General features: G+C 39.6%; 1 long non-coding RNA gene across 3 annotated transcripts in view; it reads left to right on the top strand.

The window, feature by feature from the left end:
* The first annotated feature begins 3982 nt into the window (after positions 1-3982).
* LOC138112369 (uncharacterized) overlaps positions 3983-27160 on the top strand; it is a 139648-nt gene continuing 116470 nt past the window's right edge. For all 3 annotated transcript variants that reach the window (XR_011151724.1, XR_011151723.1, XR_011151725.1), the window contains exon 1: positions 3983-4131. This is a non-coding gene — a long non-coding RNA (uncharacterized lncRNA). The remainder of the gene's footprint in view (positions 4132-27160) is intronic.

Raw genomic sequence — 27160 nt, 5'->3', positions numbered from 1 at the left:
CCTGTTCTTCTCCTGGAACCTTCCTTCCAGGAGTGTTTTTCTATGTGAGAATGTTGAATGCCATCTACCTCGGTGTCATCTGTCTGTGTAGACTTATTGTAGAAATGGGACTGGTAAAGTATTAGCCTACTGATAAGGCTGTCGTCTCACTTCTGGGTTCCTGCCTTTCATTTGCAACTATTTTTACATGTGCCTAGTAACTCAGGCACCACTGTAAATTGCCAGATTACTTGCCTTGAGTATAACAAGCTGTTTCCTTTCACTGTCCTCATAATTTACATTTTTTTCTGTTGGTTTTCTTTTTGTTTCCCTCTTCACTCTTCCATGTGCCAACTACCTGAACTCAGCCTGTTCTGGCGGGCTGTGCCTCCCAGGTGATGTTCTGTGGCCTGCTCCAAGGTGGTGGTAAACAATAGTATATGAGCATCTTGATTGTCTTGCCGCTGTACTAAAAAGAAGTAAAATCTGTGGGGGTTTTAGCCACTGTCCAGTGTGGACAGCCAGGGTATAGATGTGGACCAGAGTGGTTATAGATGACTCTTTCTAAAATCATACTTGCTCTGTGGTGGAAAATCACTGTGTATCACAGATACCCCAAAAGTAAGTGTGTATAGGCATATTTGAACAGCACAACTCATTGGAAATTAGCCCTTCACATTTGTTGAAGCTATATTGGCCAATGACATTGGAAGACATTCAGTGGAGTTGCATGTTGTGTCTGCTTCATTCAGGCTGCAATGTTGCTGGTGTGGCTTCAAGCATAATTTAAATGTTGCTTACTTAAATCTTAGTTATCTGCACATTGTTCTCCTCTGTTCACAATGAGGATAGCAGTCACACAGTCCTCTAAAACACGTCAACATTTGCATAAAATGTTGAAAAGCAAGTGTAAATGCTACATGTATTTAATTTAGTGAGTCAAGTCAAAAAATGTTTGAAGCTTATGTACAGCTGAAAGAGAAGACAGCCAAGCTTACAATGTGAATGTAAAACCATGGTCATGGACAGGAAACGTAAGGAATTGGATTGTATTGAGCAGCCTGCTTGGCAGTAGCCTAACTCAAATTTCTTAGGAGAAATCAAAACAAAGTTTTAAGGAGTGATCAGGAGGAAGGAAAATGAAATTTGGAGCTGTTTAAAAGTTTACCTCAGATATGAGTGCAAAATGAGTAAAAGCCCAAATACAAGGAGAAACAAAGAAGAATGCATTTATGCATTCCTATGGTCAGATTAACTGCTAAAAATGCTAATTGAATTGAAATTCTGGGCGAATGGGACTTGAATGAGATGAGAGCTAGGGAAAAAAGTTGTAGTAAGCAAGGTAATGAGACCTTAGACAAAGCTTTTTAGTTGTGAAGATGAACATACAATCTTGGAAATATGTCAAAATATTTCTGCTTGTTTTTGCATAGCTGAGTGTGAGGGTTTGGAGTGAAATGAAGGTTTATAATGAAGAGTTATGGGTTGAGTGATAGCCAAAATAGTAATTTTTATCTATATTGATGGAGCAAAAAATTTGTAGAGCTGAGGCTGACCTGATCTTAGCCATCCTCAGAGAAATGTTTGATACAGATTGGGATTTTAACCTGGTTCAAGAAGATAGAAAGGAAAAGGCATATTGGCGAGTTGTCTGCACTGACACTGTGGATGAATGCATGCATAGATTGGGCCAGATACTCAGAAAAGACATCAAACCATGAATTCCTTACCTTTTAAGATATTCACAAATAAGCAAACCCATAAGCATTTGATTGTATTTATTTATTCTATTTGAACAGGTTTTCATAATATCTTTGTTTAAAATTGAAACAGAACTTATTTACCATATTTATGTGTTCATTCATCTATATTGGGTGTTGTACATGAAAAATGTGTATATTTTATAATTTTACACTCCACAGTGTATATCCCCTTGCAAGAATTAGATAAATCACTTGATGGTGTATTTTAGAGGACTGTATATGAAATTATTATTTTTTTCACAATTGAAATTTATTATTTCTTCTAATTGTTTTTGCTATGTATTTGTCTGTTCCATCCCTGTTATCTCTCCAGTATTATGCTGAACATTTCATATTGCAGTTCTGTAAAGCAGGGTATGCCATTTATCAGCATAACCTCCTTGACCTTAGAGATACTCATTCCACACATATCTCCTACAGCAATTTTTTTGCCATGAATGTTCATTCATCTTCTCAAGAGAAAATCTTGAAATTTTAAGAATGGCACCATCTTTTTTTTTTTTTTAATTTGTGATAAATGGAATTGCTCTCCAAAATTTTTTTTATAGTTGAATTCAGTAATTTGAAATAAGACTAATAATTTCCCAAATACTCATCATTTCTTCTAAAGTCATCTGGATTTATTTGTCAGACAAACTGTAAGTAGCAAAGCTTCCTTTAATATGATTCATTGTCCAGCTGGAGGGTAATCACTGAAATGGAACACAGACATGAACAATGACTTTAACTAAGTTGGTTCGGTTACTTTCATCCTGCTCAGCTACTTCTATTGCATTCAGTCTTTTTGTGGGAGCTTTTAAAGTATGTCTTTCGATAACAGCTTGTAAAGGCTGTGGTACCTTCACATCTATTTCAAGGCTAAGATATCAACATTTCAAATGCTGCTGCTAAGAAAGCTGGTGATTCATGAGCCCATAAGCCTTAAGCCATTAAACTTGCAAACAGCGAATGGTTTAGAAACGGTTTTCAGCTAGAAGCATTTTGACATATTGGTAAATATTTTCAGGCCTTACTGGCTTACAGGCCAACATTTTGAATATATATGACTACTTTTTGCAATCTCATTACAAGACTAGGTTCAGCTTTGGACATGCAGGTATGGTGAGGAGAGATAGCCCCTGCCAAGCAGCATAATTCCCAGTGCAAAGTACGTTAATGGCTTCTATGACAATATCCCACAAGTATCAAGGACTGTAAAACTCAAATTGAGCTTGACTGGGGGAGACCCAGTGAAATGGCTTGTTCAGTGGCTCAGCTTGACAGATCCAATGATAAAAGCAGTTCTCCTGACAAAGAGAGTTTGCAGTCAAAGTACATGGATCAGAGGCACATTGAATTCTTCAAAACAGGTGTCAGACTTTCATCTCCTTTCAGGTCATAGTCCAGCCTCACACTTGGAACAGCTGCATGGACAGTGATACAATGGGTGTTTAGTACTGAGGAATAAAGCTTAGCATTAATTTGCTCCTACAAATGGTCCCCATGTGATTGAAATAGACACAACTTGAGTGGAGCATTCTGCTTCACTTGCAAAGCCTGCAGTACATCTCAAGATGCTGCTCCACTTAAACCTTAAACTGTAGAGTGCATAAACAAAACATGAGAAATGTTGCTTCTTATCATTCTGATACACAAAATTAAAGGAGCAGTGAACAAATCAACCATAGCTGTGACACCTCATTAAGCAGGCTCTCCCATGCCTATATATTTTACCTCTCTTTTTTGACATCTGAAAAAATCTGTGTCAAAGCCCAGCAGGCTGGATTTGTTTCATACTAGCCATGCGAATGGATACCAGAAATAAAGAGTACTTTTGGAAGTGAGTGCTTTTTTCTTTCCCTTAAGGGCATTTGTCCAAGAGTGCACAAAAGCAACAGCAGCAGCATGATGGCAGGAGGGGTGCAGGACTGAGTTGTTATTAGATAGCCTACCTCAAGCATATTAAAGAATGATGAATGGTCATCTCACTAGGCCTGATTTCTGGAGAGCTCTAGGTCAGATTTCATTTCACAAATAAGGATTTGTCACAAGCATATAAAAACTGTGTTTGGCTGTTAACTTTGGGACTCAAAATCAAGAATTCTTAGTAGACTGTCAGTTGGAAAGAACAGAGAAGGGGCCATCTATGTTAATCAGCTGTGGTTTGCTAATATGATGCAGCTGGGAAGGAGGCAGTACTGACTTTAGCAGGTAGAAAACATCTGCTGAAGAGAGAGCCCATTTAGTGTCATCAACTGAAACTCCATGGGTGGTGCATTACCCCCTGCTGGCTGAAATGCCATAGTAGGGGGAATGGTTCAGATATTCCCAGTAAACAGGAGAGTGAGATGTGCAGAGGGTATCTGAGAGTGTAAAGGGCAGATTGCTCGTAGGAGAAAACAGAGGGAAGGTAGGAAGAAGTTTTTTAATTGTGTGGAATGCTCCCTTTATTTTTCTGCCTTTTTTATTTTATTTGAAGATGCAGTCTTTGTAATTGCCATGCACTGAACTCACTTTTTTTTTCTCTATGTATATTTATGTTTGTTGTATTTTTATGAGGTTTTACTCTTTAGTATTAATAATTTTTTTCTTCATTGCTGTATTTCTTTGAGTTTGAATGTTAACAAAGGACTATATGGACTTTTATCTTCTTATCCTATTATGGCTTCATTTTTTATATATTTACATCTAAATAACTCCAGTTTCTTTTACTATAAACATGGAATATTTCTGTTAAATTTTGCAAGAAATTTTTTAAAGAATGCCTAACAGGTGAACTGTGAATCTTCAGTGCCGCTCATCCCTTTGATAAGAATAAGGGTTTCTTACTATAGTATTTTAAAGTTATGTTTTTACTGCTTCCTTTTAGTGTTTTGAAGATCAGAAGATCCTTCTGCTTTAGTATACTTGAATCATATTTTCACCTTTTAATCGAACTTTCTATCCATTTTGTTTTTAAGAAGTCCTTTTCTTTCCATTCCTTTATAGCCTGAGCTTGACTTCATAAGAATCTCTAACTGAACCATAAACTACCTTTATAAATATAATTTTTCCTTGAAAGCTATATCTTACTGGAATGACCAAAGTTTTGTCATGTGTTAGATTAAGATGTCTGCTGAAAATCAATAATGCTGAGGTAACAACATTGGTTTCTCCTAGGCTCTCAATTACTTTCTCAGTTGTTTGTCATAGGAAGAATATATGATCAGTTGTTTCCCCTGCAGGCTATAAAACCCGCCTGTTCTCTTTTGATCACTTCTGCATACTTCACTTTTACTCTCCTCAGTGTAACACAGATTTTTAGAGCTTTGGACCCGTGAAGTAGCAAAATGATTCTTCTGTAGTCCATTCCAAGGGATAATAGCCTCCCTGTATAAAGCATCATAAATATCCCTGGACAAGAGTTAGCTCTTTTAGGTTGCATTGCACAATTGCTATGGAACCTGTTCCTGAATTTGCCATGCTCTTTGAAGAAATATCTGGGAGAAATTTACTTTACAGTCTTTCCTTTGCACCTCATGTTCTCTGTAGTCCTTTTCACCTTGCATTCCTTTTGTGGGTAGTCCCTTATTCCGAATACAGCTGTAGAACTGCTAGTCTTTTAGGACTTTTTTTTTTTTTCTTTCTCCCTCTCCCCCTGTATCTTTGTGTGTTTTTTAAAGATGGTTGCTGGTGCCATTTTGTTCTTGAAGTTGCTACATTTTGCCACAGAGGGGAAACACAGTCGTGCTGTGCTCTTTCCTGAGAGATTTACCTTTTTTCTCCCTTCATCTTTATCTGAAATAAATTACACTGTACCTGCTTGATGTAAGTAAAGACTCTGCTAGACAGAGGAATACTTAAAATAATATAGTCTCTTGTGAAAATGGGAGAAGCTGTAATTGGGCAATTAAATTAAATTAAAGCTGTAACAAGGGCAGTATCTCCTTATTATGGTAAGTGTTCTTTCCTTAAAAAGAGGTAAGTGATTTTCTGAATGAGGCTTCAGAGGTAACAGGTAACTTGGAGAAGGTATATTGAGGTTTTGGTCACATCATATCACTGAAGAGAAGCTGCTCTTATTTGCCTCTGGATTTTCACATGTCCTGTTTTAGAAGGACAGAAGCAAATGATGCAGAACAGGAAACTATTTTTACTTGAAATAACCCCCTCCCCCCCAAAAAACCCTCCAAAAAAAGCCAATCCAAAAAACCACCACCAACCAAAAAAGCCCCCCAAACCAAACAGAAATTTAGAAATTAATCTAGCCACCTTCAGTTTCCTATCCAGGAAGTGTATGTGAGAGGTTAGTCAGATTCGGTGGCACAAACTTTTAGATTTCACGGATATACAGAATACTTAACATGGCTGTATCCTGGCAAAGCTCTGCTGACGTATTTCACAGTATAAAGCAGTTTGGAGCTGTTATGTTTCCTAACAGGGTATTTGTAGCATGTTGTAAACTGTTACTGTTGTAACTGAATCCTAGGCTGTGATCCTTAAAACATGAAGTGCTACCCAACTGCCAGAAGCCTTAATGCAGTTTGCCTTTGTCTTCAGTCACATTCATGCAGGCAACAGTGGGAAATGCCAGAGTACTTGGGAGCTAGGCCAGGAGGAAGATAGGTATGCAGCTGGTCGTCTGTCTCGATGCTTTGGAGAACATGGGTAATTACATACGCCTTCCTGATAAAATGCCTTTTGGAAAATCAAAGTTGTTTGTCTCATTCCAAGGCAGAGACAATTTCTGTGACCAAATGGAGTTTAGTAACTCCTCCAGCCTTGTTGCAGTCTCTTTCATGGACTGTTTAGCTTTTTGATGTTTATGTACCCACAGAATTTTTGTATACATAAAATAAGGCTTGAAATGTGGACTTGGTGTTTATTGTGGAATCAGCTTGGCCTTAAAAAGGGCAAGTGGCATAATGGACCAAGTGTTGTATGTCCCGTAAAAATTCTAGTAAACATGAGGCTGACTGCTCCTCCCCAGTTCTCTACCTTTTCCATGGCTTTTTGTATTGGCACATCCTTAGAAGAAGTAGTGGGTCTTCTGGTGCTGAAATAATCTTGAAGACCCAAATATTCACCATGCTTGAAAGCCTGTCTCTGTTATGTTGGATCAGACTTATTTGCTGTCTTAAAGCACGGAAGTGGCAACTGGTGTGTTCTTAATGGACTGATGAAGTAAAGACAGTGAAAAATGCAGAGCAATCTAGATGCTTTGAAATAAGTTAGATCTTCTGAGGCCATGCATGTAAGGTCATCATAGAATGGTTTGAGCTGGAAGGGACCTTAAAGATCATCTAGTTCCAACCCCTAGCCACGGACAGAGAACCTTTCACTAGAGGCAGGGAATCTTTCACTAGAAGGTAGTTTCTCCTTCACTGAGTTGAAGAAGAAAGCTACAAAGCTATAAGGTGTGCAGGCATTGAAGGACTGTTCTTGTCACCACACAGAATCTGATGTAGTGTGAGAATCCAGGAGTTCCTGGGGATTCCCTGAAGCCTTGGAAATTTTGGCTTAACATGGACAATGCCAACAGCTTTTGTTAGGCATTAATACACATAAAATATTTGACTATACACATGTTGGGTCTTTCTGACTCTCTGGCAAAGAATACTGCTTGCTGGTGTTGCAGGCTGATGCCATATATTGTTCTGTTTTTTCACTAAAGCACATCAAACTCTGGCTAAGCTGCTCTTTTCCAGTGTTTGGTACTGTAGCACTACAGCAAGTTATCCTTCACTTCTCTTTCCCTTGGTATAACACAGTTTTAGAGCCTTGAACCCAGGAGGTAGCAAAATGATCCTTGCAGAATCCACTCCTATGGGACAGTAGTGTCCGAGTGAAGTATTGTAAAGTATCCCCTGTACAAACCAAACCCTGAGCGATAAAAATGATAATTGTAGGAAGACAAAAGTGAAAAATCCTGCTTCTTCCCACTGCTTTCTGCCATTATAAAGGAATTTGCCTATTTAGTCAGTGCACAGCATTAGCATTGTTTATCTAATTTTGAGGAACATCTAGTTCCTCCTAGATGTTTGTAAAAGCAAAATGTTAACTTTCATCATTAGTTGTTTATGATTGTGTGCAACAAAACTGTTGGTGGTTGGGGTTGCTTTGCCCTCCCTCATCTCTGTATCTCCTCCCTTCCTTTTGAGATTGTGAAAGCCATTTAGACTATGGCACTTGTTTCCCTTTTTGTCTGTTCTAATGTAACACAGTGGGTGGTGGGTGAAAAAAATCTTGGATCTGATGCAGAATGATCAGGAATGAATTGTTCACAAGATATCATCTCAGCTAAAGAAAGGGCTATTGCTGTTTTCAAGCCTGCACTAAGGGAACAGATACTGAAGCAGTGAACTGTGTTTGGTCATCAGATCAAACTCCGAGGAGGGCCTGAAAATGAGAACTGGGGACTGGACTTGCTTATGGGAGATGCAAGAAGAATTGTATGCAGGGCAGCAAAAGGGTACCCTTGACTTTGGCTCTGAGGTGAGCTGAAAAACTGTACAACTGTGACAAGTAAGTTGAGTTGGGAAACTAGTATGGGATTTTAAAATATTATTTGCAAGTGTACTTCTGGCACCATTCAAGAAATTATTAACTTTGTGTCTTTGCTTCACTTATTGTAGTTCTCTGAAGAAGTGCTCTGTAAATCTGAATTTAAGGGGTTCAGCTTAATATCTTTAGCCCCTGCATCTGACCAGACTTTTGTATATCATTGGCACAGAGAAACAAATGTTTCTGGATGCGCAACACATGCTAAGGTAGATAGCCAAAAATCTCTGAAAATGAATTGTTTTCTGTAAATGCCTGTTTGCTTTGTATTGACTGACTCTGTATTACTAGATCAAGTGTAGGTGTCAGAGTTTTAAATATCTCATATTGCGTGGAGTGAATGACTGAACCATTTGTGGACTTTGGAAGCTTGAAGAAAGGATAGACGTTAGTTACTGAAATATTGTTATAAGAAACTGAATCTCAGGAACTGGAATGTTTTTTGAGTTGTCCTACTTCTGTGTAGAGATAGCAGGTAGAGAAACTAGTGGCAGAAGAGAGGGAAGGTTATGAATCTTCAGCTGTTAAGGGAGAAAGGCTTGTCTTTCTCTTTGATCAGTGTAATACATCTTCTAGTTCATCCTTGACTTGCATGTGTGCATGTAACTGTGACATTTCTCTAGGCTGGAGAAGGAAATGGAATATAGTAAGGATATTGTTAATTCACTTTGGGATAGTTGGGAAATCTCATAGATATTTATGTGTAATTGAGAGAACACAATAACCACATAGTAATTGAGAAACCTTGTTCTTCATTGAGACCATTGGTTCCTAGTGTCCCCTGGCATTTCCAGCTGGAGGTGTTGATGGTGTTTTTGTAGATGGAAGTGTGTTTTGTGTATAGAGATGTTTCCATCTGATCTTTATTACTGTATTGTAGACTTGCTAAGGACAAATCCCATCATTTCCTGGCAGTAACAGGATAACAGAAGAACTTTTTTTTTTTTTTAAAGGAGTTGTGACTAAGTGTAGCATGTTGTTAAAGTTCTTATTACTCTGATTGGATAGAACATGTTAAAACATTGGTCATTCAAATTAACCTCTTTGAATATCCCACTTATAGTCTGAATTTAAAAATAGGAGTTTGGTCCCTGTAAATTCCCTTGAACAGGGTAGGAGAGGTTCTCTGAGAAAGTTATGGATTACTGTATTAAGTCAGAAATGTGCTCGGGTTAACTTATTTAATAAGCTTATTAATAGCACATACAATTTACCTATATTTTATTAACTAAATATGCTGCTAAGAATGGCTCTGTAAATAAACCCTATTTTTAATAACTTCAGTGTCCCAGTGGCTTTAAATGCAGCTCCCGATTTGAAAATGCAATGGCTAATTAAATGAGTAACTTTTATAAAGCTTACACCCATGGATTTATCCAATCAGCTTGCTTAGAATTATATGTAATACAGGAGTTCTTCCTAACAGGCAGATGTAAAAATCTTAGCCTTTTTAAGGCTCAAACTGAGTATCTTTGGCTTGTCAGTTTTTTGGTGGAGTTCCTAGAAGGTGGAAAGCATACCAAGAGGCAAAGCATCCTTTCCCCTTCAGGATGATAACTCTGTGAAGCCTCTCCTCTGTACATCTGCTCACATCTCTGCTGTGTCTGTTTTGTGTGCAATCTGCCCAGCTGCTGCAGTTAACTCCCTCTTTTGTCTGTTTTATAGTGTGGTAGGATTGGGCAGATATTTATTGTTGTGTTAAGCAGCAAGATTGCTTTTTTGTCATATCTTTATTTAGAGGAATATCTTCTAAGGGTAGAATTGTTACATGCAGATTTCTAGCTGGCCTGTTTGCACCTGATTTCTGCCCAGCACTGATTCAACTGGAGTCATGAAGTGAAACTCCTTTCCTCCTGCTGCCTCCTTCTGTATTTATGGTCACAGTAGTTTTTTTCCATGCTACACAGCAAGGTGCAGCAACTTCTCTCCCCAGTACTTAAAAGATTATTGAATTTTTTTAAAAAGTGCCTCCAGATATGGGATACTCCATTACATGTTCTAGTGCTTCAAAAGGCAGTGGGTAAGCAGGGTATTTGTAAGAGAAAACAGAGAGATTTTGTATGGGCTTATGGTTCTGTGCGGTCTCAGTCCTATGTGTTCCCTCATGCTGGTCAGCATTCCTCTTAATCCTGTCAGCACAAGCCCTCCTTGCTGCTATTGATAACTCTCTCCTTTTTTGTTTAATCTGGATGTCCTTAGCTCCCTGGATTTTCTTATACAAGAGATAAATATTAAAGGGGTTATTTTTTCTTGACAAATTTTTGGTGGAAAAAAAACCCATGATGTGGGAATAGTGCCAAAAAGCAGAACTTCCAGAAAATCAGTTAGTTTTGCTGATCTCCATTCTTTTCTGGAGCTGCTTTTACTGTCCTTGAGGAGGTCAGAGAAGGGAAAGGCTGCCCATTTCACATCTGCTGCACTGACAAGCAACCAAATGTACCTTTTGGCTAGTGGCTGGCATTTTGGCAGTGCAAAGCTTCCAACTCCTACCCTTTTACAATCAGATGGGATGAATAGCAGAGCTGTGCTATATTGGCAGTTGGCATACGGGCTAAGTACATGGGCTGCATATGAGTCTATTCATCTGAAGTTATCCTTTCAGATCACTGCTTAGTTTTCTAGCATAATCTTCTTGGAAAAGAGCTTGGCACATGTGTCCCCTTTTTTCTTGGCACATGGCTGTTTTGTTTTTTCTTTCTTTTTTTCCCCCCTAGTAATTTCCTGGTGTGCAGTAGTTATCCTAAACAGTGGTACTGGTATCTGAAAATGAATGGACATATTGCAATCTGGAGAAATGTCATGTCCTTCTGCTGTGGATTCTGAGTGATACAAGCTGTGGAGGGGTGTGTGTAGTGGGCATGCTATAAATTAAACATTCTCTTTGCTTCAGGCAGGGATAAAAGAAGGGTACTCCCACACTTTCTCATTCTTTCTCATCGTTTTTAGGCATCTGAGAATGGAATAAGCCAGTCATAAAAAGCAGGGCCAGGTCAGGGTAGATAAGTACCTTCCCCTGTTGTAAAATTCAGAGCAGCATTTAAATCCCTGCCTCCCCTAACACACCTCTAGAGAATCACCCAATCACTTGTAATTACTTGCTTAAAAGAGCATGGGAACAGCTGAATTTCCCTGCATTAACGTAGTTCTTTGTTGTATTTCTGCCCTTTTCTGGACCAAAAAAAGGCCTAAAACTCCAATTCATGGTTTTAGTCTTTATTATGTGTTGGTTGTGGGTAGCTAAGCTCAGTGAAAAACAGGAGAGGGAGTAGAGACTGTCAGTTAAAAGTCCTATTCATATAATAGCATTCCATCCTTTTACCTTGTCATCTGTTTTTGGTTCATCCCCCTCATTTCACCTTGTTTTAAATTATGTCTGCTTTTGGGGGCAGGAGCTGTTTCTTTACTGTAGCTGTGCTGCCTTTGGCATCATGGAGTCCTCCTCTGGTTGGAGTCATTACTTGCCACAGTAGTACAAACACAGATATGGTTGGAGGGCACAGGAAATGCATCCTGCAAGGCAGAGAGGGCTGTGAATTTATGTAATTTCAGCAGCATCTTGGAATATAGGAGCACATCTTTGATGCTAATGGTATAGACAAAAGGCTTATAGCTTTTCTTAGTTCTTTCTTTGTCTCCCCCTTGCATCATCCATGAGTAGAAATTATGGTCCAACAGAAGGAAAAGGACCAAACAAAAAACCATCCCAAAACACTGCTTACAGCCTGGGGCTTGAGATCTTGTTTAGAGCTTTCTGCTGAAGGCCTAGTAAAAGTGAGCTCAGGAGAAGGAAAATTGCTGCTGGATTGTCTGGTCTGAATGTGTGCTGTGGGTCTGGAGTTCGGTCTTCACCTCTACTGAACCATTCCACATAGGTAATGAAGGCATTTCAGGGCCTGGGAGCAGCTTAGGAGCATTAGCATGAGAGTTTGATTTTGACAGTTTTGAGGCTTGCCCACTGAATTTCATTCTTAAAGCCTTTTTGGCTGTTGGAGTTCTTGCATGTGAATGGCCTCTTGTTCCCTAGTCTGGTGCTGATCAGTGTCACAGGAGACACAAATCCCAGTTTTTGCTTTGTGACCTTAGTCATGTGGTCACTGTATTAATGGGTTGTAGAAACAGAAATACTAGTTCTCTTGCATGTCTCCTGTATTGGGACTTTACCCTGATCCAGAGTCTTAATGTGTACAGGTATTATATCTGAAATGGTGTTGATCAAGGTCTTCTGTAATAAAAATAGCAGAGACTACAGAGTTTCAGTGGGCTTCTCTCTCCCTCACTTCTGTTTTTACCAATGGCTAAATCGACTGTGGCAGCTGTTGCTTTGGCTGCAGGCTTTTCCATTTTGTACTGAAGACTGACACATGTGGTGAAGTTGCTTATCTGTTGAGGGGTGGGTGGTCAATAGGACAGGGAAATTTCTCAGTAAATGGTGATGTGTGTGTAGAACTGACAGCTTTGATGTGTTTCCCTGTGGGGTAGAGTGCTGCCATGGAGGATGAAAGCCTGGTATCTTTGGCATTTGGCTAAAAGCAAACCAGCTCAAGGGTATGCAAAAGAACAAGAGGAAAGAGCAGAGAAGCATTCTCTGTGGACTATTGTCTTGTTCCTAAAGCAGCTGGAACGTGAAGGCTGTATGTAAATGCAATAGCCTGCATATTTCATATTGGGGCCTGTAAAATGTGCCTTTGTGTTATGGTTTAAGCCCAGCCAGCAACCAAGTACCATGCAGCTGCTCCGTCACTTCCCCACGAGCGGCATCAGGGAGAAGAAGTGGGGACATGTTTGGAGTGATGGTGTTTGTCTTCTCGAGTCACCGTTAAATGTGATGGGGCCCTACTCTCCTGGAGATGGCTGAACACCTGCCTGCCCATGGGAAGCAGTGAATTAATTCCTTGCTTTACTTGCATGTGTGACTTTTACTTTTCCTATTAAACTGTCTTTATCTCAATGCACAGCTTTTCTAGCTTTTACCCTTTTGATTCTCTCCCTGATCCTGCTGGTGGGAGAGTGAATGAATGGCTGTGTGGGGCTTGGTTGCTGCCTGAGTTTAAACCATGACACGGGGTCCAGAGCAAGGATCCAGTCTGACAGAGTATTCACAGTACCTACTGACAGCATGAAACAGTCTGTCATGGCAGTCTGGAGCCCCCATGTACCTCACCTCTGAAAGCTGAACTCAGGTTGTGATTGGCAAGATCTTGAGGATGCTCAGGTGAGCACTTGAATGCAGAAACCTTGGATGCTGCAGAAGATGGGGTGATGATTTTTTAGGTGACTTGTTCTTTTTATTTTAACTGGTGGAACTCACTTCCAGGTGAGTTTCTAAGGCAAAGACTTAAGTGGCCATTAACAAGTGGTATTCCCAACCAGGGTTATTGCCAGTATTTTCCAGCTATAGACTGTTTCCTTCATTCACCTACCTTTGTGGCTTCCTTTGTACTATCTACAGTGTGGAGTTACATTTTTGCTGTTAAATCTCTTCAGTGTTTTGCTCTGGAGGAAACTGCATTCTGGTGGTGATGCAGGAAGGAAGGAAATCGTTCTTGTGCTTGATTAACCTGTCAATTGAAAGCCGTGAAGGGCTTTGTTTGTCTGTAGCATGTCATGACACTCCATGATAGGCATACTGTCTTCCTTGACAGCGGTGCCAAGTTTGCAGTATGAATTATTTTTACTGCCTGTCCACACAGCTGAGCTGGGCAGGTAGGGTGTGGGATTTGTTTTGTTTTGTTTTGTTTTGTTTTTAAATGGCAGCTTCCTCCATCTGAAGCATCAGTTATGGTCTCTGATAGTGTTTGCACCCCTAGATCAACTTGCTGCCCTCCCATGTTTTCTCTGGGTCTATATACTAACCTGTGATACCTGTGGCTGGAACACTGCTGCCTCGTTGATGTTGTTTTTCTACATCCCTTCCAAGCAGACTAAAGATAATGTGTTTTTTTTCTATTCTTTTCATTAACTTATGATGATACCCTGCTGAAAATCATGTGGTACTGCAGCAGCAAAGCTGTTTCCTAGCTCTGTGGTAAGAGGAAATGCTGATGGAATTAAGAGTCAGTATTGTTTTTGGAGATGAAAACAGTTTATGCAAAGTTGTGCTGCTTCAGCCTGGTCTCTGGTGTGCATTTTTCCTCTCTTTTATGCAGTTCCATGATTTTACTTCTTTGAGTGTCAGACAAGGTGCAACCTAAAACGTGTATAAAAATTGGATTCCACTTTGCATTGAATATCAGTAAAAGGAAGTGAAGTGAGAGTTCTGGGTACCCATTTTTCTTCTGTGGCAAAGATTAAAAATTAAGCTGACAGATTGTTTTACATAGTATGGATGTGGCAAGATGTGCCTATTCTCAGGAGAGCTAAGGTTTGTGGGTTTCAGCAAGTGAAAGAGCTGTTAACCACAAGACAACGGCTCAGTCTGAACCATCTGGTATGTCTTTTAATGTGGTCCTGCTTCCTCAACTTTCAGGAACCCTTTTGTCCATGGCCAGTATAATCAGTGCTTACGGGAGAACCTGTATGCTGGGTCTCAACAAGAGTTATACTGGTGACTGGTCAGTGCTGAGTATGTTGGTAATCTCAGCCAGGTACCTGCACTCTTGAATGACTGGTAGAGCAGAGCTAGAATTAGTCACTGCAGACTAAACTGCCATGTGTTTAATATTGATCTACCTGCACCTGCAGAGCCAATAGCTCAAGCCTTTGCTGACAGAGCATTTCAGGGCAGGGAGTGGGAAGACGGATGCAACACAGAGGCTGTGGCTGATTTATAAGTGCTGATTTATTGAGCTACATGCATAGTAGGAATTCACAAGGTGCAAAACACAACGTGTACATTACTGGATGAGGAGCTAGCCTGAAGGTGGGGGGAAGTGTCTCCAGTACGTAGTGTTTTAAAACTTGTATGTGTAAATCTGTAACATTACCTGTCAGCCAAATGTTACTGATCTCAGTGTCAGGAGTGAGACTACAGGTCATTCGGCTTTAAACTTCAGAACTAGGCATCTGAGGTATTTTGAATCATTACTTGTGAAGTGCTGACAAATTGCAAAGAGTGAACAACTGAAGCAAATACTAACAAACAAAAATGTGTAGAAACTTAAATGAATTAAAAGTGGCATACTATCATCCTGTGGACCCTGCAGGTGATGTAGGGAAGTGTGGATGCAGATAAAGATCTGAAGTATTCTACTACAATATTAAACCACACAAAGTAGTAAGTGTCATGAAAGAGATCATGGGGAATTTATGCCAAAAATAGGACCTTCTAGTTGTTTTTTCTTGTTCCTTGGTTTACATTATGAAATACTCTGCCCTCTCAAAAATAAAAGGTTTTCTCTTCAGGTTTTGATTCTGTATCAGCCATTCTTACAAGCCATAACAGAGATCTCATTTATGGTGCTGTGGAAACAGAAGTCATTACTAACCTTTTGATTCCAGGATCTTTAATTTTTCTAGAGCTGGGATATTTAATTTTACCTATTAAATTACATATTAAATATAAAACCAAGAAAAAGAATCCTGGAAGTGGAACAAGCTACTGCAGTACCTCTTTCTCCCTGAAAAGCATTGGAATGGTGGCATTCCTTTTCTGTTGTCCTCATGGATATTTGAAGACATTAAACTTGGTGTGCAAGGCAATTGTTGTCAGGGAACTGTTGTTATCCTAACATGGAGTAACAATGTTCAGGGTACAGAAATGACTTGGCAACAAACCAGGAGATCTCCTGAAGCTTCCTTGGTCTTTATTCAAAATGCAGTTATAACCCTTCTCTTTCAGGAAACTAACAGAGAAATGCTTATTGCAATGTGTGACACGATTTATAAACTGTAACACAGAATCAGTGTTCTAAAATCTTGGTCTTCATATCTGCTTAAAGTTTTCCATAGATTTATGTCTCATACATAACTTGAGCTGGGCCTTTTTATTTCTTACAGACCTTGGGTAAAAGGTGAATGATCTAGTAAGAAGAAGGTGATTGTTCTTTAAGTATAAAAAGCAACAGTGAGGCAAATCTGAGCTGTAGAAAGCACACATAATCCTTTCCAGAAATATTGCAATCTCTAATTGAGAAGCAGCTAGTCTGCAGCCAAGCTGGCTCTGGAGGAAAGATGAAAGTGTTTGATCTCAGCTGTGTTACCACCTGTATCACGCCAGGGAAGTTAAATGCACTGAAAGAGCTCCACTTACCATTGATTTTATTTCTCCAAATGAAGAATGTGTTGATAAATGGCTGATGAAATGAGGTAGCAGTGGGTAAATGGGCACCCTACCACAATCCCTTTTTTTTTTCTGTTGGACCAATAACCCTGGCACCATTAAAAGAGATGCTTCTTTGCAGTAATGGCAATGTTATGAAAGCAAGTGGTGGGCCAGTTCCTGCCATTTGAGATAATGTGATGGAAATCTGAGATACAATAAAATTATTTAGAACCAGCAGAAAAATGCATTGCTTTAAGAGCTCCAGTACTTGCTATTATGTTCCTTCTCTCCCTCGTGCCAGTGTTCATATCCGAGAGCCCTCCTTAGATAAAAGGGTTTAGAAAGGGACATATGGTTGTGTTGCACTGGCACAGTAAAGCAGGAAGAAGCTCTGTGCATAGAGGCCACTGTGAAAAGAGGATGTCTAGTGCTTCCAGCCTTCCCAAAGTAACTTGAAAAAGGATCAAAATGCCAAAAGAGAGAGGCACAAGAGCAGGCTGCTCTGACAGTCTAAGGAATGTCATATGAGGAAGGGGCCTGAGGGAGCTGGAGTTGTTTAGTCTGGAGAAGGCTCAATGATGATCTTATCACTTTCTATGACTACCTGAAAGGAGGTTGTATCAAGAAGGGGTTGGCCTCTTCTCCCAGGCAGCCAGTGACAGAACATGAGGACATGGCCTCAAGCTGTGCTAGGGGAGGTTCTCGTTGGATATCGGGAAGAAGTTTTTTCGCTGAAAGGGCATTGAAGCATTGGAATGGACTTCCAAAGGAGGTGGTGGAGTCACGATCCCTGGAAATGTTCAAGAAATAGCTGGATGTGATACTTAGTGGTATGGTTTAGGTAGCATGGGGGTGTTTGGTCAAAGGGACGTGATCTTGGAGGTCTTTTCCAACCTTGATGATTCTGTGATTTTTATCTGCTGTCATTGAACATGGAGACAATCTTCCAGTGTGTCCTGGCTATCCATCCTGCCAGTTATCCATTGCCTACGGTCTTGGGGAATGCCCCACACTGGAGGGGTTCTTATTAAAGCAGCAGCACCTACATTCAAAGAGGGATTATTTTAAGCCTTCTTTAATGGAGAGATTGCTTTATTGAAGCTTGCTGCTCTTGAATTGTTTCCCTGAGGTCTTTGACTGCAAATACTGTAGAGAGTAACCTGATCTATGACACAGGGATGAAAAGAAAACTGAGGAGACAGAAATCCAGCTGACCTATCATGTGGAAGTTAAGAGCTCAAAGTAATGAATGAGTGGCGTTGAATTAAATTGAGTTAATCACATTGGGCTGTTCAATGGGATATTAAAATCTGTAAGAGTCAATAACCTTAGAACTGTTGTATATCAGCTTAGATGATCTATGATGACTGAGTAGTTTGTTTAATCTGTTATTGTCTCAGATATTTGGCATCAAGATAAAAGGAAATAAACAGAATGCTAAATGAGAGGAATAATATATCCAAATCCTTAACTCTAGAGTGAGACATGCCTGATAAAAACTCAGTTGTGTCCTAGCTATGTGAGGTGGCCCAACAGGATCTCCATGGAAGATGGCATGTACAGATGTTTAAAGTGTCTTCACTGGGTGATTTGGGAGGACTGGGAAAAATCTGGGAACACGCTGGTTGAAAACATCGTGTCAAAGTGGTGCTATGCTAGAAAATGGCCTTCTCTATTAAGTGTAGTTCTCCATTAAAAATGCAATTGTGAAATACTATACCATTCAGTGTAAAGCCCACTTGGGAAGGAGGGGAGAATGAGGCCAAGACAACTCTAAAATTACTCTGAAAAGCAGGAAGAGTGTAATACTAAACAAGACCTTTCCTGTAGCTTGTATCTTGCATTATGATCAATTCCACTAGCATCTGGATTCAGTGGAGACAACTTTGTCATTCCAGGTATCTTAGATTGTTATTTCTGAAGTGACGTCCAAGTATTAAGGAACCAGCTCTTTTGAATTTAATTCTTTTGCACCTTTTTGAAATGCCAGACTAGGTCTTAAGGTGGCTTGTGCTCTTTCCTCACAGGCATCTTAAGATATTTGAATTATATTTGATTAAGCACAAAAGTTAGTAATTACTAATATTTTTCCTGAATAATTCTAAAATGCTTATGTTTAATTTTTACCTTTTTTTTTTTTTTTTTTTTAGTTCAGACTGAATTGGTTTGAATGGCATGGTGAATGATGCCTTGGCTGGTACAGGCAACTTGCTGTGCACAATAGTGCTTTGTTTTATACATCTATCAAAAAAATAACTGGGGTGTTGGAAATGAAACATGGATTTCTCTCTGGCAATAAAGTACCTGACTGGCTGTGTTATATTATAGCGATGGTTGTAGTATAACAACCTTGACAGATAAAACAGTAGCTAACCTTTGGGCTGGGACATCTAGGTCAGCAGTTTAAAATTGGAGACCATCCATATCTGCTTACATTTCTATCCTTGTCATCTAACCCTCAGCTTTTGTTGTTCCATGTGCCTGAATGTCTACATGTTACAGAAGTTCCTAGTTGCCTATTTAATGTACAAATGACATGGTATTTTCTCTGATTTGCCACAATTACTTTGTACTTTTACTTACACTCATCTTCTCCTCTGTGAGTCCGTATTTAACGTTAACTGCAGTGCAGATAAAATTCATCTCTGTGAAGATCAGCATTTGAACTTGATGGTGAGTGAATGATTGACAAGGTGCAAGTATTTTTGTGTCAAGGCTGTGACATGTCATTTGTTGAAAAAGCTATTCAGCTGAATGCTGTACTCATCTGAAAGCTGGGAGTGAAGAATGTGCCAGATTCTCAAAAGGATGCTGCTTGATGTCTAGTGGCACCATTAGTGACATTTTGATGTTAATGAATAAGGGAGCACTTTATGCTCTGGAAATTATGCTTTTTAAGGCTAGAAGAGGATGCTTTATGAACTCTGTGCTGCACTGTTGCAGTCCATGTAGCTGTTCAGTTTTGCAGTAGATAATGAAGTTACAGTTTGTGGATTGCTGTGGTCTGTAGTGTTTGTTGATCACATGGTGTTAAAACTGTATGAAAGACAGCTGAAACAGTTTAAATGTCTCTCCGGTAGTTCTTTGCTGCAAAGCACTTGCTGAGCATGCCACAGGGTTGTTAGAAGTTTGTTAATGGGAAAAGGGAAAGTGTTAGGGAGGTTGTGCCTCTATTAAATCATGTTCCACAATGTGAAGGAAATCTGAAGAATTGCAGAGATGGCTTGACCCAAGTTAATTTTGTATTCCCTAGTGTGGAAACCTAGAATGTTGCCAATATTGGGTGTAACTACTCAGCTCTCAGAAGCACTGCTGTTAATTAGCATCTGTTTCCCTGTTTTGTGAAAATACAGGCTGCAAATGAGCAAGTTTTAAGAGCTATGTCAGAGGAACTTACTAATCTAAAACTACAGCCTTCCTGATGCATGGAGCATCTCTTGGATTTTACTTCTGCATGAATCAGCTAGATCAATTGACTCTTCATTAGTGTTGCTTTAGCAGGAGATGAAAAATACTTCATACTATAGGATTTGTAGGCTTTTTTCCTCCACATCTAATATAGTCTTAAGTATTTTTAAATGAGTCCTTTGACCAGGTGTGCTACATCTCCTCTTCAGACTTGTGTTTCCATATATTGTATAGGAATGACCACAGAAGTTATAAAAAACATCAGTATAAGAACATACAAAAATTTTGATGCTTTTTAAGTTACACTGGAAGGAATAGTGTTGTTTCTTCACATGACAATAGAAAGATTTCTTTTTTCCCCTAACACCTAACAGACTTTCTGAAAAATGAATTAATTTTGTTTGGGTGGAAGAGAGGAGGAAAGGTCCTCTAGAGACCAATCTGTACCAGGAGTTGAAGTCTGCTACCTTGTGGCTCCGGCTGTAGATTTAATCTCACCCATTTCTTACATATACTGATGAATTGCTGCATCTCTCCCTCTTTGATATTCTGGAGCCACAAGTGGTCTGACTAACAATAACACCACTGCCTGAAAGATCAGAGCGCTGAGTATGTATAGCCATGGCTATGTTGTTCCATTTGATGGACGCACCGTATGCTGGTTGCTTTGCTTTGAGTTTTTTGGGGAACAAAATTCATTAAAATCTCTTTACTGCTCTTTTCCTGAGACAAGGCTGGGGAGGGAGGTAGAAGAACATCCTGCCACTATACCATCTCTGTTAAATTGCTGCCACAGATGCTGTCTTGGCTGCTGGTAACAGTGTCAGAAATGGCAGCAGCCTTCTGCAAAAGTGGTTTAAAAATAGACCTATTTGGGTATGCTTGTTCCCTTAAAGGGACATTGTCAGTTTGATTTAGTCCCAACATTTTAGCTTGGTTGCTGTTAGCTATGCCATCTCTTCTGAGTTGTCAGCCAATTTGGCCAGGTCTGCAATGAGTTTGGTATTGTTTTACATAGAGGTAAATATGCTTTGAACGTAGCGTAATAAAGTTTTACTAAACCTAGTAAATTGATGATACTTTTTTTTTTTTTTTTTGCTTGTGTCTGCTGCCATGAAAGTGAGGCATAGCTACCATTCCCTTGCCAGTGTTGTCACCCTTGCAGTTGAAGGCCTTGTGCAGTCAGGTTACAGTTATCCACGTCCTTTCAAAATATACCCCCTTCTGTTTTTTTGCCATACTGCCTCACTGCTCAGCATCCTGCTTTTTTTCTGAGACAGAAATGCTATTCCTTCCTTTTGCCTCTTTCTACCAAAAGTAATTTGGGCAATGCAGTGGGATAAGATTGGAAATGCACAACCCCTATCTTCAATCTTAAAAGCCCAAGGTTGCTTTTAAGTGTGAGAGTGGTTCTTTGAAATAATGAGGTTTCTTGGATTGGTGACTTACCCTCTTCAGAAAAATGCAGCATCATGATGCTTGTGTCAGGAGGCAAATAAGAAGCTTGACCTACAGCACCTCCACCAACAAGACTTTCGTTGTCTACCATTTCCATTCGAGCCAAGCGTCTGGCTCTGCCCAGTGTTAACACAGGTTGTGTTACAGCCCTGGAGAGCAGAGCAGCTACTGTCACGTGACTGCAGTGAGTGGTAAGGAGATCCAGGTTTTCACCCTGAAAGCTCAGTTTCATTTTCTTGCTGCCTGTAATATTTGTTCCCCTCTGTGCAGTGGGATGGCACTTGACAGCACTGAGCAAAGGCTGTGAAAGCTGACTGAAGCAGGCTGAGAGGGAACTGTTGAAACATGCTTTCAAGCAATTACATCTGGCTTTGCAGTGGTACCATCGATTTAATATCTTTCTCCTCCACCATTCTTTCTATGTTAACTGCTTCTTTCTCCTTTGCTGCCTTATTGCCCTTCTGCAATGTTTCTTACTCTTTGACATGTCCCCATCTCTTACATCAACTATCACTTCCATCTAGGCCCTCTAGCCCCTTCGTAGCCTGGTTTCCACTTGTCTAATCTTTTTTTCATTACGAGTTAGATTTTGCTGACATCTTTAAGCTTCTGTATCTCCTGACTTTGAGAGTTCAGCATTGATTTCAATTAGAGTCCATGCCTAGAAGGCTTCAGCAAACAGCATCTCCTCTCATGGTAATGAGTTGTTACTGCTCTCCCAAATGTGCTCACTTGTGCACAGTTCTCACAGTTGCTCTGATTTGCAGTCTCTGATCAAACCATGCAAAGCAGGGCAGCATTTCAGGGGTCTGTTGGATGGACAGGTCAGGAGGCAGTTGAGGAGGGCTTTCCTCTCAAAGGAGTCTTGAAATGCTATTGTGGTAATTTGAGTCCTTGAAAGTGTGTTAGATTGAGGCACCTGCCATCTAGCATTTTAAATTGTCCTTTCTTGGTGTTTGCTCCTGGCTTAGTTGTGCTTCAGTGAGATCCGCGATACACATCCTGTGACAGGTATGTAGGTGCAGGAGCCAATTTACCCTGTGCAACCATAAGCAGTTTTTAAAATGATGGCATGTCTGTCTCTCTGTGACACTGATGTTTGTTCCTGGATCTGTGGTGAGGTTCCAGAAGCCTGGAAGAAACCTACTGTTGTGCCAATGCATAAAAAGGGAAAACAAGACAAATCTGGTAATTATAGCCCTGTCAACTTGATGTTTATCCCGGGCAAAATAATGAAATGGCTGATTAAAGGATTTGAGTAGCAAAGAGTTAAAAAGAGTAATATAATTAATGTCAGTCAAGTTGGGTTTATGGAAAAGAGATCCTGTCAAACTAACTTGATATCTCTTTTGATAAATTTAGTTGATTAAAGGAAATTCTCTAGACATCTCTAAAGCAGTTGACTTGCTACCACAGGACATTTTGGAAAAAAGTGATAGAGAACTAGCGTGGCACATACTAATGATATTACCAACTGGCCAGCTGTGACAAGTCTCTAAACATGATGGCTAGCAAGGAATCATTGCTGAACATATGTGTTTCTAGTAAGGTCCTGCAGCATTTGGTTCCTAGATCTGTTGTTTAATACTTTTTAATTATGTAAATGTGGAATAAGCCCCCAGGTCATTAGTGATTAAAGTCTGCAGTTACGCTCCCCCAAGTCTTGTGCCAACAAGGAAGATGCTATTCTGTAATATTAGGTTTCCAAGACAGTAGTACCACATACGAAAATGTAAGCAAGCAAATGTGGAGCTTCCTAATAGGTCCAAAAGTTAAATTTGGCATCTAGGAAATTGAGGTTGTGGGTGCAGAATGGGAGACCCCTTTGGGAAGGGGTAGACTCTGAGAGGGACTTGAGGCATCTGCTGAATAACCAGTTCCTAAGTAACCACAAAGATTAATGAGATCTTTGGGTGTGAAAACAAGGGATTTTTAAATGAGAGGCTAGAGGTAATTCCTTTGTCACTGGTGCAATTGCTTTTGTGATAGTGTGCCTGGCTCTCATTTCAACAGTGCTAGAAGGATGCTGATAAATTGGAGGAGGATCAGAGGCAATGTCAGAATGATTAAAAGGTCTGAAAAAATGTCCTTTAGTGACATGCTCTGAGAGCACAATCTGCTTTAGCTTATTGAGCAGAGGTTTAAAGGTGGCTTGACCAGTCTATAAGTACCTATATAAGTACCAGAAATGTTCTATCTAGCTGACAAGTGTGCTGTGATTGCTGCTGGCTGGAAGTTGCAGCTGGACAAATTTAGACTAGAAGAAAGAGCTGTGTTTGAAAAGAATGGGGCTAATTAACCACTGGAGTATTTTACTAAGGGTTGTCATGGATTTTTCTCTGCTGGCAATTTCACTCTTCCTTGACAGCATGTTCAAACCAGGGACTTCATTTAACGACTGGTATGATCTGTGTTTTACAGGAGGTCAGAAAGGGTGACTGGATTGGTGTCTTCTAGTTGTAGGATCTGAGAATCCATTATAGTAGTTCTTGGTGGTGCTGGGTAGTTTGCTCCAGCAAACAGGAGAAAGAAGATCTCTCTTGTTTTAACTTGTGTAAAATGGATGCAATTTAAGAAAATTAGACATTAGTTCACATAATGAATAACCTTGGTTTTATCAGTTTGAAGTTCTATTTTTCTGCAATTTGACAAGTTTAAATGGCATTCAGGTAGCTTTTCATGTAAGGTGTCACTCTGTTTCCTTACTAATGCCTGAGCAAGTACCTTACCTATTGTCAGATTGTTAATTCTCTGTTATTAAGTACTCAGGTTCTTCTTCATTGAAAGGACTGTCAGTTGTCAATGGGGATCATTTAGATTAAGAAACCAGCCTGTCAGATGCTCCTCTGCTTTTACAGACTAGCATCCAACAGCATGTCTTCTTTCTGGAATTCAGACATTTGTTTAATACTCCTCTCCCCACCCCCCCCCAATCAAACAAAAAAAAAACAACCCTACAAGTAATCACAAGAAAGGAATCCACATTTCCACATTCTACTTGGGTGTGCAACACCTACAGATACATGTGTGGATAAAAGTCCTTCCTGCTTCATTTAGTTGTAATGCAGAGGGAGGAAACTGCTTGTTTCTGGGTTTAGATTTGGTTTTGCTCCGACTATGATATTGGCTGTCTAGTTTGGAGCTTAACAGGGTTTAGGTGATTGCCTGACCATCTCTCTTGGAAGAGAAGCACTGTTCTGGGACTTTGAGTAGCACTGGCAAGATACAACCGGGGCTTGTGCAAGTGGAGCTTGCAAACCAATCTCTGCTTGGTTTTCGTGAAGCCTTATTCTGACGCAGCCAGGTGCTAAGTTGAGCTATACCTACCTCACTAAAGTCAGTGTGGTCACAAGATTATCTGATTCTAACACCTTTAGTTTCTAACTCAGGCAGCTTTCACCAAGAGAAATGTCATAAAGCCAATTTCCAGTCCGGAGTGACGTATATCCTTTAGCAGCTGAAAGAAATTGTGGCCTTTTAATTTTTTTCTTGGTGGTTTCCTCATTGTCATCTGAGAGCACATTCCTTATGCTCTATTTGGTTTTGTCTTTTGCCATTATCAAGACTGTCTCTGTAAAGTGAGGGCTCCCTGCCTGAACATGAAATAAAGAGGTAGGTGAGAATGTACAGTTAATTGTGCACTGCAGTATCATTCAGCTACTTGCATAATAATTAAAGTGCTTATATTCTGTTGTCTCTCAGACTCTTTATTGGAGACTGTGTCTGGCTTCATGGTTTCCTCTGTTAGTAGATCTTCAAGGCAGTTGTGGTTAAGACAGTAAGTCAATACTGTCTTCTGTGGCTCTCATAGAAGGCTTCCAGACTTCTCTCTCCATAGGAGTCATAGAACTTGACTAACTCCTGATTTTAGCCTGAATGTGTATGGTTCAATACAGAGGCCTGTAGAGTATAACCTTCCTGTATTTTTATTCAAAGAAGTCTCGTGTGGGATGATTGCACTATTGAAGTCTGTTCCTCCTTTCTTGCTAGGAGAGCAATTAATGAAAACTTTCCTCACAACATCAACTGTCATTAGTTTTTGGTGTAGAATATGTGCAAGCATATGCTTCAGCCTTTAGTCTTTTCAAAGGTGTTGGTTAATATTGAGTACCAAAGATGAATTTACCCTTGGAAGTTTGATCCATGATTTTCTATCTGATTTGCTGAGAAAAGAGCAACTGAGAGTGGCTTGGATAGTTACATAATGCAGGGAGTCTTATGAGATTACAGAGAAGTTGACAGGAAAATAATAAAAGTGGAGCAAATACATAATGATTTATTTTCTTTCTTCCAAAGTAGAAGTGAGCTGATTGCTAAGCCTGAGTGAAATTGTTCTCAACTTTAGGAAGTCTGGTTCTGAATGTAATGCTTATGTCTTAGTCCTATCTATGATAAGCTTGTTTTCAGACCAGTGACTTGACAAAGGTCCTGTCCTGTGTTCTGTCTCGCAGGCAATGTGAATGTCATCATTAAGCAGCAGATAGCCTGGGTGGTACTTAGAATTTTGTAATGTGGCTTATTTCTTTTAAGCACCTTTCTGTCGGGGATTGTTGCTTGGAGTACAGTCTGATCATCAGTTAAAGAAGAAAAATACTGTGCTGGCATGGAATTGTTGTTAATTCTTGTTGCCCCTCAAAAAATTAATCTTTTGGGTAGAAAGCAGAGATTTGGAGAAGAATAAATATAGAGAGAATATTTTCAGTTTCTTCCTCTGGCAGAATGAAATGGTTTTTTGAGTTTGATTGAGGTAGCTTGTAAAGGTGGTTGTCTAATGATGTAGGATTTCTGGTTTTGGTCTTTGCAGTGTTAGGAAACTATTGTCTCAGGTGCGGGCTTCTGCTGAAAAGAATTCTTAGATTTCAAGTATGAAAAATGTTTTTGGAGTATTGATTCTTGATTTACTTAACTCATTTAAAAATAAGAAAATTAAAAAATAAAGATCTGGTTTTCCTAGAAATTGTCAAATATTGCTACTGGCTACCAGCAAATAATTGATTAAAATAATAAGGCAAAGAAACACTTAAGCATGATTAAGATAAAAAGGCAATGAAACATTTAAGGATAAAAAAAACTGGCACATATACTAGAGGTGATATCTGTTCAAAATGCTACTAGGAGAACTGACCATTTATGGTTACACAAATCTCAAAGTATGTTCTCTTCCACAAAGAGCTATGCTTTATTTTGAAATGAATTAATGTGTGATCTAGGTTTCAAACCTGCAAATTCTTGTGGTTTCTGTAAAAGTGTGGAGCTTATGAGTATCATATGTTGCTATTTAAATCTTTACTTTGTATTAAAGTGTGTAAATACCTGAAATTGGGTGCTAAGGCTAAACAGTAATGTTAGAAGGAACCTACTAATAGGAACTTAAGTTTGTAGGCCCTGTTGGAGTTTTTCTGATGAATGGCTAAATATAGAGACTGATTTCCTTTTCTTCTAACTTTGTAAAACTCTCACTGTCTTTTTTCTCTAACTTCTGAATTTATTTCCTAGTTGGTGCCATAGCAAAATTATGAACCTGGTATAGTCTCAATACACTTATTTTGTCCCTCCAGCATTGGCTAAAAGACCTTTTCAGAAAGCATGGTTTTACTGGAAAACCTGCAAAACCTGGATAATCTAATTCCATTCCTTATGTTTTGAGTAGCTTAATGTATTGCCTTGTTGACATTCAGCACTGCAGCAGCGGAATGAAAGGAGGGACCAACTGTCTGAACAAATGTAACGCACAGGACAGGTCAGGTTGGAACCCTGAAAAGCCATTATTGGCTTCTTAAAGCTGACTGTAGTGACAGTCATGCAAAGTTGTGTCCTAGCAGAGGACGGGTAC

This window comes from Aphelocoma coerulescens, chromosome 6 (assembly GCF_041296385.1).
Source record: "Aphelocoma coerulescens isolate FSJ_1873_10779 chromosome 6, UR_Acoe_1.0, whole genome shotgun sequence".
NCBI classification, from domain to species: Eukaryota; Metazoa; Chordata; class Aves; order Passeriformes; family Corvidae; genus Aphelocoma; species Aphelocoma coerulescens.
Note: the sequence above shows the minus strand (reverse complement) of the source record. Positions and strands in the feature narration are given on the sequence as shown.